Consider the following 13,350-nt stretch of genomic DNA (forward strand, 5'->3'; position numbering starts at 1 on the left):
GTGTCACTTCTTTGATGGTCCAGTGGCGCAATGCGCTGCAGCATATTTACAAGGCCAGGTAAAGCCACTTTGCGTGGCTTTTCATGGCCTTTTTAAATATGTGCCCCTTTTAGTCTGACCACTGCATGAAAGGGGTGTTCCAAGGGTGTCGCTGTGGGTGTTCTCACGCAAAACCCAGGGAATCTGAAGCATTCCCAGATAAACGAGAAATCAAAGACCGGGGAATGTGTCAGATTCTAACACCACCCAAGGGGTGGGGTTAGGGAGGCACAAAGGGGAGAAATATTTGTATTTGGCGCATGGCAGGCCATTGTGCACCAGCGCAGGGGAAATGGACAGGAATGTGTTGTATCTCATACATTCCTGCCCTTTTCATTTGACGCATGGCAGCTCAGCAAGATTCCTTGCGGCACTGCCCTGCCCCAAAACCTCGTAAATGATGCCCTTAGAATACCAGCAGTTTCCTTTCCAATTCACTGTCTTTTTGACTGTGGCCCTGGCAAACATTTTTAGGGGATTATCTTACTTGCAAATCAACAAGAAGCGAGATTTTTCCATGCTTGTCCATGCTTTTGCAATCTGAAGAACCTGTATCGGTGTATTCTGTTAACTGGTGGCTCGGCTTGATAAATTCCGCAAGAGGGATTTGCTGCCCTTTTCCTGATTTCCACCACAAACATTGTCCTGGAAGCTTGTATTTTTTTTGTTTGGCTTAGTTTGATTGGTCCCCAATGTATTTACATTTGAGACTCCCTAACTTATTTATTTAATTATCATTACATGTATTTATAAATATGTTTAAAGCACAGAAAGTGCCAGGGGTCCAGCTTCTAGGCACAGCATGTAGCTAGCATTGTAGTAATTTGTTTAAAGAAGGAGCGAGCTTGGATAGAAAGGAGATAAACTAGATGGGGGGCATAGATGGAGAATGAGAGGGGCATCAGGACATGCTGACAGAGTGGACAGAAGGGGGCCCCCCAAAAATTAGAATATAGACATTTTTGCGGGGGGAAAACAAGCAATAAATAAGAACAGAGGAGAACCCTGCAAGTAATTTTAAAATTAGGTCCTATAGAAGGATCCTACGATGCAAACGGGACATCGGAGCAACCAAAAATAGTCAAAGCATCAGACTCAGTGATACATTAGTGATTTTTTTTTTTCTAGTTACAAAATTTAATACATTATTATTACAAAAATGGACATTAATTCATTATAAGATAATTGATTAAAACACACACATGATTTTCAACATATGAAGTCCCACAAACGCCGTTCGGATCTCACACTCACATAACCATACACTCAACTCTTGACCACACCACCGATCTCTCACTCACAACTATACATATAATCACAATAGTACATAAACGCCATCAGATGAATTGGTGACCAAATGGAAAACAAATCATCAAACAAAGGGAAGTGAGCAAGGACAAAAATAAGGACTAAAGATGGAAAGAAAAATCCTGTTTCCCACAAGAACAACACCGACGCGCGTTTCGGTGTAAAGCCCCACTGGGGCCACACCTTCGTCAGGGCGATGGTGTACCACGGAGTAGGGGACTGTATGTTAATAACGCCGAATCCAACGAAGGATTTTTATCTGTGGCAACAAGCTCCTTATACCAAGCAGTATTTACCCCACAATGATATAGGAGGTTAGATAGAGTCAATCCGATAGTGAACCAATTAGCATGCCCAAGGGGCCATCTTCTTCGTGAAGTCGCAACTGGCAAAACGCCCTGGATTCGATGGATGTCCAGGGTCCTTCAATTCCAGCAATAAATTCTGCTTTCAATGGTCAAACTAGGATCCCATTCGTTAGGCAGAGGGTGCGCCGGTTTCTTTGCAATACGCCGTCAAAGGGGGGACCCCGGACCACGCTGGTTTGTGGGCGGCTGAGAAGGGCTGGCGTCGCACTAGTGGATGGACGCGACCTGAATTAAGTGGACTAGCCGAGTCCCATTCGTCATTCGGGGTAAAGATACGCCGGTTTCCTCACAGTAAATTTAATAATGCGAAACTTTTGACCCATGTTAAACAGCTTTGCGCATTAATCCATTGTGTAAAACAAGTGCACTGTCTGTTTATACTAAGCTTGAAAGAATTTGAAATTGACAAGCTATACCTGTTTTGAATGAAATGTCTTTTTGTATGTTTTTGTACCTGTCATGTCTCATATAGGATACAGGACTGTGTCCCACTGCATTGATGTTTTTTAACTACGGTTGTCTAAAAGTTTTGCATTATTAAATACACTGTCTGGCTGGACATGTGAAATATAGTCTTGATTTCAGTCTATATTTATCTTGTTAGTATTTGATTTTTTAAGGACCATTGTGTATGTTTATAACTTCTACCCAAGGTCCTTATTTACCTTGAGGGTTTCCTTTGTTGTTTTTGACATTTTACTTTTCTGCAGCACATATAAAGTACTAATTAATTTAATTTAATTTGTTTCCATCCGCTACTGGTGCTGTACTTCTGCCTCTATTAACATTATGTTTTTATCGTTTTATTTCGGCATTTAAGTTACTTTGTTTTTATCGATTCAGATCGGCATTTAATTATATTTTCCACACACATCTACATTTCTTTTCGCTTCGGCATTGTATCACTGAACTTGTGCTTTGGAGAATTTATTTTCAGCAATAACTTTTTTTGGCAAGACGGATATTTTTCCACACGCATCAGCATTGCTTCTCTTTCTTTTTAGCGTTTCAGATCGGCAATTTGTTTTACACACACATCAGCATTGCTTCACTTTCTTTTTATCATTTCACACGCATCGACATTGGCAAAACACATTGACAAAGCCAATAGCTCTTGCCAGTGCTTGTTTGACTTATAACCCTAAGCAGTGTAATTAAGTGGGTTTTCCGTACAAAACCCCCTAAACATAAACACTGAAAACTCAGATATTAAGGATTAAGGGCCAGATGTATCAAAGGGTTTTGCCCATTCTGTGTCTATGGGGAAATGTGTTGATACATATGGCCATAACTGTGTTATTGAAGTTGTTTCAGATTGTCCAGAACATACTGTGTTTCTGGTATTTTTTTTACTTGTTATCCATATCAGCTGGTGATGCAACCGTACAATGGGATTTTTTTTCGGATAGAGCAGTAGTTAGAGCCCCTCACACTGAATAACGTTGTTCTTTCTTTCCTTTTAAGGAGGATCAAAATCCTTGCAACAGTGAACATTTGTTTGCGAACAGCACAGTGAAAGCAAACTTTTTAGTAACTGCAAACATTGTTTTTCTATTCTCAGTATATGTTTATTGCAATTTGGGTTAAATACTTTGTATTCGTTATTGATTTGTGTATATTATATTGTATTATTCCTCACTGTTTATTTTATTTTTTATAGTGTATATATTTTAGGGTAATAATACTTTTTACTTTTAACTAAGATGTTAGGCTGAAAATCCATGTTTGTTGAAATTGTGATAACATGGTAATGTTATGTAACATTTTGAAATGTTATAAAATGTAATGTTATTTTGTGCGCTCTCACTCACAAGTGTATTCTAGTGCTGCGCAGGTGTGGGCCAAGCCCTGCCTATGGTAAACTGGTTAACCTCTTCCCTGCTGATGACGGAGCGGTTCCGTCATGGCCCGCCCGCCCGCCGCGCTGAGCGTTCTATTGAGCGGGTGGGCCATGACGGAACCGCTCCGTCATAAGCACAGCGCAACCGACGCTGGTGACGGAGCGGTTCCACCCCGCCCCCTTAGCACTGCGGCAGAATAGCCGCCGCAGTGAAGGGATTAATTGACCAGCAAAAGTCAAGCCTTCATCTTCCTGCAGATTTCAAGAAGGACAGAGAAGGCTCTGATGTGGCCTGGGAGGCCATTCTGGAGCATTGTAAGAGAAGACTAGTCCTCCTGATCTGGTTACATGCATGCATGGGATGTGTGCGAGTAGGAGTCCTGACGAGTGCAGGTGAGGCCTGAGTTGTGTAGTTCCTTGAATGTGTGTATGAGGGGTTTGAATTAAATGTGTTTGTGTACCAGGAGCCAGTGTAGTTCCCTGAAGTGTGGTGTGATGTGAGTTCTGTGTGGGAGGTTGAAGGAGTCTGTTTGCCAAGTTCTGTGTGGTTTGTAGAATTCTGGTGAGTTGCTTGACAATGCCGGTGTAGAGGGTGTTCCTGTAGTCCATCTTGCTGGTGACAAGTGCGTGAGTGACAGTTTTTCTAGTGTTGTGCTGGGCAGTTTGAAGATCTTAGCACAACTAAAAGGGGTCCCAGGATGCTTGATTCTGGTCCAGGGAAGACATGGCTTGGAAGTTTGGGCTGGACTGTTCCCATGAGGCACAGGGTCAGACTGATTTGCATATGGCCATGTCTGACCTGGGGTGGCGGAGTGAGCTAAAGAACGGTGATGAATTAAACCCAGATCATTTGATTGGGGGTGAGTGCTTGCAATGTTCAACACTCCATCCATCATCCCCTTTGGTTTTGCTCAGTTTGAAGATCTTCCCATCATCTTCAGGGTATGGAAGCATTTTGCAGTGAAGGTGTACTGCACTGCACTCCACAAGGGGTTTCGCGTAGAGGGTAGAGCATCCTGAGATACAACACCACCATATATAAATAAAGTAGAACCCTGCAAAGGATTTACCAGAGAAAGCTCTTCATTCATGAGAGGCAGCACCATGAGAGGATTTCCTTAAGTGAAGGAGTACTCGATAGGCATGAGGCTGAGCTCAAAGTAACAGCAGCACCCCAAGAGTAGGTGTGTTTGTGAGGGATGGTGGGGAATCCAGAGGCGAAAACACCATTTAAGGAGAGGGAAACATAGCAGTGCGCTCAGAATGACAAGAATGCACGAAGAAAGGAGAGAAGGAGGACATGGATGTAGCAGTCGCAACATGGGCAAGGCCCCTTGTCGGAGGGCAATGCCCCAAGAGAGAACTGTACCATGGGTGAGACAAGAAAGCACATTCTAAAAACAAGAGAGCAGCAGTCTCGAGGAGGAAACACATGGATTCAGTCGGCAACAAAGGTAGAGGTAGGGAAAAACTGGCACATTGAGAAGTATATGCCCTAAAACAAAGTGTGGGTAGCATAGTAAGGAGAGAGAAGCCCGTCAGTACACTGAGCAGTGTGAAGGAGACCAGCATACCTTTACTAGAGCAGCAGTACCTTGGGGAGCAAAGGGGTGGACAACACCCGGAGGAGAAATTGTTACCAATTCGTTAAAGTATAGATATGGGTCATTGGGAAAATTATGTTGGAGGCTATTGGCCTAAAGGTTTAAAGCTGGGTGGATTAAGAAGGATTGTCTAAAACGGTCTTAAAACATGCCTGCAGACAGACACTATGTTACTCGGATTCTCACAAATCACTGTAGTAGGCAAGGGTTTTGGTATTAGTTTCTCCTTTGAATAAGCCACTGAGTTTCAAAGATTTGGACTGTGAAGGTCCTTGTTCGACCTTCCTAGGGAGTGTTGCCAACTGTAATCTTATAGATATTAAAAATGTAGGCTATGTCTGATGCCTGCCTTGTTAGAAGGCGTATGCCTGTTGTGGAAGGTCTAATGATAAAGATTTTAAGCCCGATTACTTTTTCTTAATGAACCAATGTTGAATGCCATAGGATCCAGTGGACAATGAATGCAAGAATGGCTCAGTCGTAAATGAATGGGTACATTCCAATTCCTTGGCGATGTGGATGGCCCCAATCCCATTACTTGGTATGCTAACCCCACCCCATACCTTGGTGTATCAGCCCTGCACCCTTGCTTGGTGTAATAGCCCTACCCGAAGTTCAGGTCTAGTTGTGTCCCTGACCTGTACTGTAATTCTATTACAGGACCGGAGGCTTCAGATTCCGTGTCCTTAATAGAATTGAAAATTCTTGGCGCGAATGCTAGCAAATTTTTGATCCATCACTCCCATAGGATAGGAACTCCTGCTATATTGTCTAACAAATTGCACAACAACTTGTGTACGACAAAAATCTGTAGCCAAATGAGGAATAGCGCGCCACCTGTCCAAATAGCGCTACAGACCTCACCAGGGATAGAACGCTATGTAAATACACAATTTAAACAGTTTCTGTTCGATGAATAATTCATATTTCCTGCCTGATCGTCGAGTGACTGTTATTGACCCTGCCACTCACTCCTGAGTCCAAGTCTCATGCTTTTTTGCCGCAGCCCCCAAATTTGAGAGGTCCTTAGATAACCGGTCCCCATTTCAATCACCAACCTGATTTTGAAGAGGTGGCTCAAGCAGAGAAATATTTGTACATATGAACACAAGGGGGCAGCGGAGATATTCTTTAAAAATTGGAAGGTGTGTAGGATTTCCTTCTACCCTTTGTGCGCCGGAAGCAAATACATACAACATACATCACTCTTATGTAATTCAGCAGCGGTTTATTAGTTATTTTCTTTGTACACTGCACTTTTAATTAAAAATGTTAATTGCCTCCCCCCTCCTCGGACAAAAAAAAAATTTGAAAAAATGTGTTGCATTGGCCGGGAATCGAACCCGGGCCTCCCGCGTGGCAGGCGAGAATTCTACCACTGAACCACCAATGCTTCGGTATTTTCGTGTTCATACTGTTTATATATCGTGTACGCAGTGAAGGAGTCGTATGTGTGATATTTGATATGTAGGTGTGTCTTCACAAATGTTAATAACACCCAGAGTCTGCTGGGTCGCTACAGCCTGAGAGTACTTTATGCCCACTAGTATTTAGGGGTAAACCTTGACCGCCAAGAAAGCCCTTAAACAACAAGGTCCTTAGCATTTAAAAATAGCCCTGCACAGCCTGGGACGTCTTTAGAGAGACTAAAAGGGTCCAGGGTGTGTGAGCGCCCCCTTCCAGGGACTTGGCTGTTAATAGTTTAGCATATGCACTGCTATCAGGCCCGTCTGAGGGCCACGGCAGCACCACCTAGAGGTGTCTTTTAGCACAGAACCGGGGGAAGAACGACCGATTTCCCTTGCTTGCATTTAGGGTTTATGTATGCCTTTGTTGGTGTTCTTTATGGAGATTATATTCACATCCACAACAATATTAAGGAGGTGAAGAAAATGAGCGCGGGGTCGGTTTTGGGTCTTTAAAAATATTTTTAGCTTTTTGAGAAAACAATTTCGGTTGTGGTTTTATATGCTTCTGTTTATTTCAATATTACATTTTTGTTAGGTGACAACTTGTTTTATTCACAACAAAGCAATCATCCTAAAATGGCCGCTAATGCGACGAATAACATCAAGGAATGCAAGAACTATGATGGGAAGGATAGGTCACATAAACATTGCGGTCTCAGTAAAAAGCATCAGTCTCTGTGGCGCAATCGGTTAGCGCGTTCGGCTGTTAACCGAAAGGTTGGTGGTTCGAGCCCACCCAGGGACGCGTGACTTTTATTTGGTTTTAGTAGCCCTGCAAAATTCCAATTGCATTTACAACTTTACTCAGTTTTCTTTTCATCATAACATTGCTCTGCATGCACCCTACATGCAAGGCATAGGACTGCATGCAGTCTTTCTTAGGTGGAAATTGAGCCCATTTTTGGGTATCTGCAGTGAGAACCAGGAATTGGTACTGGAATAAGAATTTGTTCTGTTTAGACGCACAAATACATTTTCTTAATAAATTCTTTAGTCAGCTCTGAAATATTTTTTAAGTGATTTCTGCTTGCATTCGCCTTTTCACTTTATACTTCAAAGAAGACAAAATATCAACGTTGGCTGATTTTTCAATTTTTTAAATGACCTTGACGTGAAAATTCCCACCATGTAAGTAAAATTCTGGCTATCTGCTGACATTAGGCCATGAAATGGTATGTTTTGGATTGGAAAAGCAGGTTTTGAAATGACAGAACAACGAAATACACGGAAAGCAATCTAAAGGAGTCTCGAAATAACTGCATTTCTCAAGCTGGCTCTCAGTTTCTGATATTGTATTTGCATTTATACAGGAACGTAATCCCGTGTATATAGCGGTTTTTCCCACCATCAAAGCATTAAGCACGCTAATTCAGAACCTAAGGTTAGTGGTTAATGTATTGTTTCTGCCTTTATACAGCGCTTCACACTCCTGATAAGGTACTGAAGAATGTAATGTTCTTGTTTCCCCCCAAAGATGACGCCGCAACCTTGGTACTGGTTCAACCGTGCTTTATTAGATACGTCTGTCCCTAAAGAGCGCCGAGCCGCTACTGCCCGTACCGGCTCTTCGCGCCAATGATTTACGCAGCGCGCGCAGCTTACGCGGGCGTGGCACGTCACGTGGCTTACGTGACGTGCATACACTAGAGCGCGCTACTACATATCTCCCCTTTTTTCCAACCCACAAGCTATAACTCACAGTCAATTGTTCATTTCATAGTCTCTGAATCTGGCTGGTTTGACCACCACCCTACCCCTACGGGTCAGTCTTACCGGGGTGTTGGGGATCTCACATTTGTTGCTTCCTTCACTCGCCTGCGCGGCCGCGCCTCCTTCTCTCTCATTGCGACGTCCTCCTGCCCTCTGCTCCTGATCCTGTACCACTGTCTCTAGTTCTTGTGGTCCTTCTCCATCCTCCCCAGCCGTGGTCTCTGGGGGCTCCTGCTCAGCAGATTTAGTCTCTCCATCTCCAAGGTCTGTGGCACTTTGGTCCCAGTTCAAGATTTTGTTACATCTTGCCATGCGGTCCTGCGACCACACGTTTCCGTCGCTCAGCAAGGCTGCCCTGCCCAGGACTTCTTTCACTTGCATGGGCTTGCTGTATTTTCTCTCCCCCTTCCTCTGTGCAGTGGCCAACCTCACTCGCACCCATTCTCCTTTCTCTAGGCCAGTACTCCGTACATTCCTTCTGTTGTCGTAATGCTTGGTATAGACCGCCTGAGCCTTCTCAAGGCTGGCTCGCACCACGACGGGAGACCATTCACTCGTGACTGTTTTTTCTTTCCACACTCTGTTGTCTTGTGTAAATGGTTCACGTCCTCTCAATATCTGAAACGGACTGTAGCCCGTGCTTGTGGGAGTGATCCTATAGGCCCAGACCATGTGCCAAATTTCCACTTCCCAGTCCTTGTCGTCGGATATGGCAGCTTGGATCGACCCCATCACCACCCTGTTGAACCACTCCACTAAGCCGTTCCCGGCGGGGTGGTATATGGCTGTGTGTTTGGCTACAATGCCATTCCTGCTCATGAAGTTATTCCACTTCTCTGACTTGAACTGGGGTCCGTTGTCACTGAGCACCGCCTTTGGGATACCTTCCCTCACAAACGTATCTGCCAGGAACTTGATGATGGTTTCTGCGTCCATTGTCTCTCCTATCATTATCTCGGGCCATTTCGAGTACCGGTCCACCATGACACACACGTACTTTTGGATTCCTCGTATGTCCAGAATCGGGACCAAGATGTCCACACTCAATTCCTCCCAGGGGTTCTTTGGCAATTCAAACTTCCCCAGTTCCGGGCGGAGTGGCTTAAGGGCTTTATCGGCCCCTTGGCATCTACTGCAGTTTCTTACGTGCCTTTCTGCTCTCAAGTCCATTCCCGGCCACCAGTATTCTTGTCTGGCCCTCCATCTTAGTTTACAGATTCCAAGATGCCCTTCGTGGAGTGCGTCTAACAGTTTGTTGATGATGTTCGCGGGTGGTATTACTTTCTCACCCCTGTGCACGAACACTCCCTTGTCGTCTATCGACAGTTCTTCTCTGATTTCATAGTAGGGTTTGAGTTCCACCCCGAGTATTCTCTTCTCAGGCCATCCTTGAGTGACAAATTTCTTCACTTCCTTCAACGCCAAATCCTCCTCATATGCCTGTCTCCATTCTTGGAGGCTGATGGAGGCCTCCTGATCCTCGGTGAGTGCCACCCATTCTTCCGTTCCTGCATTGTTCTCTTCGCTTGGTTCCATGGCGGCTGCCCTGCTTAGATAATCCGCCACTCTGTTCTTGTTTCCTGAAATGTGCTCCACGTCGTACCTGAACTCTAGTAATTTCAGTGACATTTTGGAGATCCTGGGTGTTGCCTCGGCGTGCCCACTCAACGTTAGCACCTTCAGCAGGGGTTTATGATCCGTTCTCAGTATAAACCGTGTGCCCCACAGAAATTGTCTGAACCTCGATGTAGCCCACACCACTGCCAACATCTCCTTCTCTATTACGCTGTACCTCTTCTCGGTGTCCGACAGCGTGCGTGATGCAAAGCTTATGGTGTCCATTTGTCCTTGTCCCCTGTCCTGCATCAGGACCGCCCCCAGTCCTTTATCGCTGGCGTCCGTGGTCAGGACTGTTCTTCCTTGGGGGTCGTACCCTTGGAGTGGAATGGCCTCAGTGATTGCCCTCTTGACTGCCTCAAATTCACCTTGTGCCTCTTCTGACCATTGGAACTCTGTGTTATCTCTTGTCAGTTGTCTCATGTGGTGAGTCTTCGAGGCGAAATGTTGCACAAACTGCCCGTAATATTCGGCCATGCCGATAAATGACCTGACTTTGTCTTTGTTGGTAGGTGGGGGTGCATTGCAGATTGCCTTGACATTTTCAGCCTTTGGGGTTACTCCCTCCACCCCTATTTCATGGCCCAGGTACGTCACTGATTCCATTCCTATGCGGCACTTGGACCATTCCGCCGTGAGGCCTTTCCCTTCCAAGATCTGTAGCACCTTCTCAAGCTTAGCGTTGTGGTCCGGCTTGTCTCGGCCCATTACCAGGATGTCGTCCTGGAAATACTGGACGCCGGTGGTTTTCTGAAAGAGCTGGTGCATTAACTTCTGGAAGACCGCTGCCGCTGAGGCCAACCCGAATGGCATGCGGCGGAATTGATAACATCCAAACGGGGTGATAAACGATGTGAGATGGCGGCTCTCCGGATGTAGGGCAATCTGGTGATAGGCAGAAGTCAAATCAATGGTGGAGTACCATTTGACGCCCCTGGTGCTAGCCAGCATCTCCTCAATTCTCGGTAGGGGGAACTTTTCCACCACAATGTTCTTATTGAGCTCTCTGAGGTCAACGCACAGCCTGACCTTGCCGCTAGGTTTCTTAACTACCACCATTGGCGCCAGCCATTCCGCGCACGTGATGGGCTCGATGATCCCTTTCCTTTCCAGGTCCTGGAGTTCTTCTTGGACTGCCTCCCGTACCGCAATGGGGATATTCCTGGCCTTGTGAGCCACGGGTACCGCCTTGTCTTTCAAGATTATTTTGTGCGAGAATTTCTCTAGCTTCCCCACTGTGCCTCCAAACACCCTGGGGAACGCGTTCCTCCATTTATCCAGGTCTGGCCATGTTCCTTGTTCCGTTAACAAGATCTGTTCCTTGCCTTCAGGATCTAGCTTGATGCCTAGGTCGCCCTGGTCCAGCCATCCCAGCACAGAGAGATCTTTCTCTGACACATAGAGTTTGCAGTAGGCAGACCGGCCCCGGAACTCGAATTTCAGTGGCCGAAAGCCCGCCATTGAAATGCGGTCCCTGTTGTATGTGACCGGGCGGATGTCCAGTCTTTCCAGTTCCGGGCCTAACCGTGGCGCAAACTTCTCCTCCCACACTGCCCTCTGGACGATGGTGTACGGTGAGCCGGTGTCGGCCACCACGCTGATCGTGATTCCTTCTATGGCCATTTCCAAGATAGGTTTCATAGTTCTTTTGCCATCAATGCTCATTATTTGTCCATCCACTCCCAGTACCTGATCATATATGCATAATACCGTGACCACATCTTCCTCCGTTGCCTCCTCCTGGGCGTCGCTGTCGTGGCCAACTAATCTCACCATGCTTTTGGAGGCCTTTTTTCTGCACACCTTCTCATAGTGTCCGATTATTCCACAGTACATGCATTTGGCGCGAAACGCCGGGCATTGCCTATCGTGCGCTGCGTGTGCCCAGTTTCCGCACCTGTAGCATGACTTCCGGTTTGTTCCCGCTTGCTTTCCTGGCGGAACCCCATTGCTGCTCCACCTGGTGTTACCTCTGTCCACCGCCTTCTTGGTCTGGTGGTCCTTACGGGGCTCCTCCTCGTCCACTTTGGTTACCATGGCGCTGGACGCTGTCTCTTTCTTTGTTGCGTCCGCACACCTCCTTGCCAGTGCTGCCCTTTTAACAATGACCATTACATCTTTCAGGGTGGTGTCTCCGCTGGCCCACAGCTTGTCTTGCACGGATGTGCATGTGGTGTGCATCACCACCTGGTCTTTTATGAACTCTTCCTCCCAATTGTCGTACTTGCACGTGGCTGCCAGACGTTTTAATGCTGCCACGTACTCTTCTAATGTCTCTCCTGGGTGTTGCTTTCTTTGTTGGAAGTTAAATCTGTCCACCGACACACACACAGCCGGTCTGAAATGTTCATTAAGGTCGTCGATCGCATGGGCGTACACGTCATCGTCTGTGCTGTTTCTTTGCTTCGCACCAAGCTTTTGTAGACCCTCAACCCCTCGGGGCCTAGGTTCAATAGCAAGATTCGTTTCTTCCTCGATGGTTTGAATGTCTCTTCATTCTCATCTTCCAGGACCCCGATGAAGTTGTCGATATACTCTCTCCAGTCCTCCCACTTCATCAGCGGTTCTCCCAGTCTGGGTAGAAACTGCACCTGCGCCATCACATATCCTGTTTGCGCACTCATCCTTTCGCTCTTGACCGTGGGCTGGTGGCTAGTTTGGCCCCCGGGGCTTCCCGGCGCGCTGTCATGTTCTTCCTTATCTGCGTGGTCCTGGGGACTACCTGCGTCAGCCCCCTCACTCTTTACTAGGGTATCCAGCTCGTTCCTTTGACTCGGTGGACGCTGGCCCTATATGGCGCACTTCTTGCAGTGTCTTCCTCGGTTCTATCCCAATTTTTTCCAGGCCGTCCTTCGTCCTCTTGGGATCTCAGGGTTGCCTGGCTCTGCCGCGCTCTTTAGGGTACCTGGTTGGTGGTTGCTGTCCTGCTCCCATCCTCGTCGCCATTGTAATGTTCTTGTTTCCCCCCAAAGATGGCGCCGCAACCTTGGTACTGGTTCAACCGTGCTTTATTAGATACGTCTGTCCCTAAAGAGCGCCGAGCCTCTACTGCCCGTACCGGCTCTTCGCGCCAATGATTTACGCAGCGCGCGCAGCCTTACGCGGGCGTGGCAAGTCACGTGGCTTACGTGACGTGCATACACCAGAGCGCGCTACTACAAAGAACCCTGCGGATGTGTAACACGCTACTCTGTGGGAGTGCAATTGATGGGAAGAGTGTGTTTGTCATGGAGCCTACATGAGTAGTACATGTGGCCAGTGGCGGCACCTCCGCTATGGCGGAGGATCGTTGCCTCACTGCTTTTAATCAGTGCGAAGAAGAAGCATAAAATGATCATAACTTTAAGTTATAATCATTTTATGCTTCCTGCTGCTTTGCGGGCGGGTGGGTGGGT

At 46.5% G+C, this 13,350-nt stretch overlaps 2 non-coding genes across 2 annotated transcripts; one reads left to right on the forward strand and one right to left on the reverse strand.

Moving 5' to 3' along the window:
• Positions 1-6,481: 6,481 nt before the first annotated feature.
• On the reverse strand, positions 6,482-6,552 carry TRNAG-GCC (transfer RNA glycine (anticodon GCC)). Its single transcript has one exon. It is a non-coding gene; the product is annotated as a tRNA-Gly (tRNA).
• A 747-nt stretch (positions 6,553-7,299) lies between these two features.
• TRNAN-GUU (transfer RNA asparagine (anticodon GUU)) lies at positions 7,300-7,373 on the forward strand. The gene has a single exon. It is a non-coding gene; the product is annotated as a tRNA-Asn (tRNA).
• Positions 7,374-13,350: the final 5,977 nt, after the last annotated feature.

The sequence above is a fragment of the Lissotriton vulgaris genome, chromosome 12 (genome assembly GCF_964263255.1).
Source record: "Lissotriton vulgaris chromosome 12, aLisVul1.2, whole genome shotgun sequence".
Taxonomy (NCBI): domain Eukaryota; kingdom Metazoa; phylum Chordata; class Amphibia; order Caudata; family Salamandridae; genus Lissotriton; species Lissotriton vulgaris.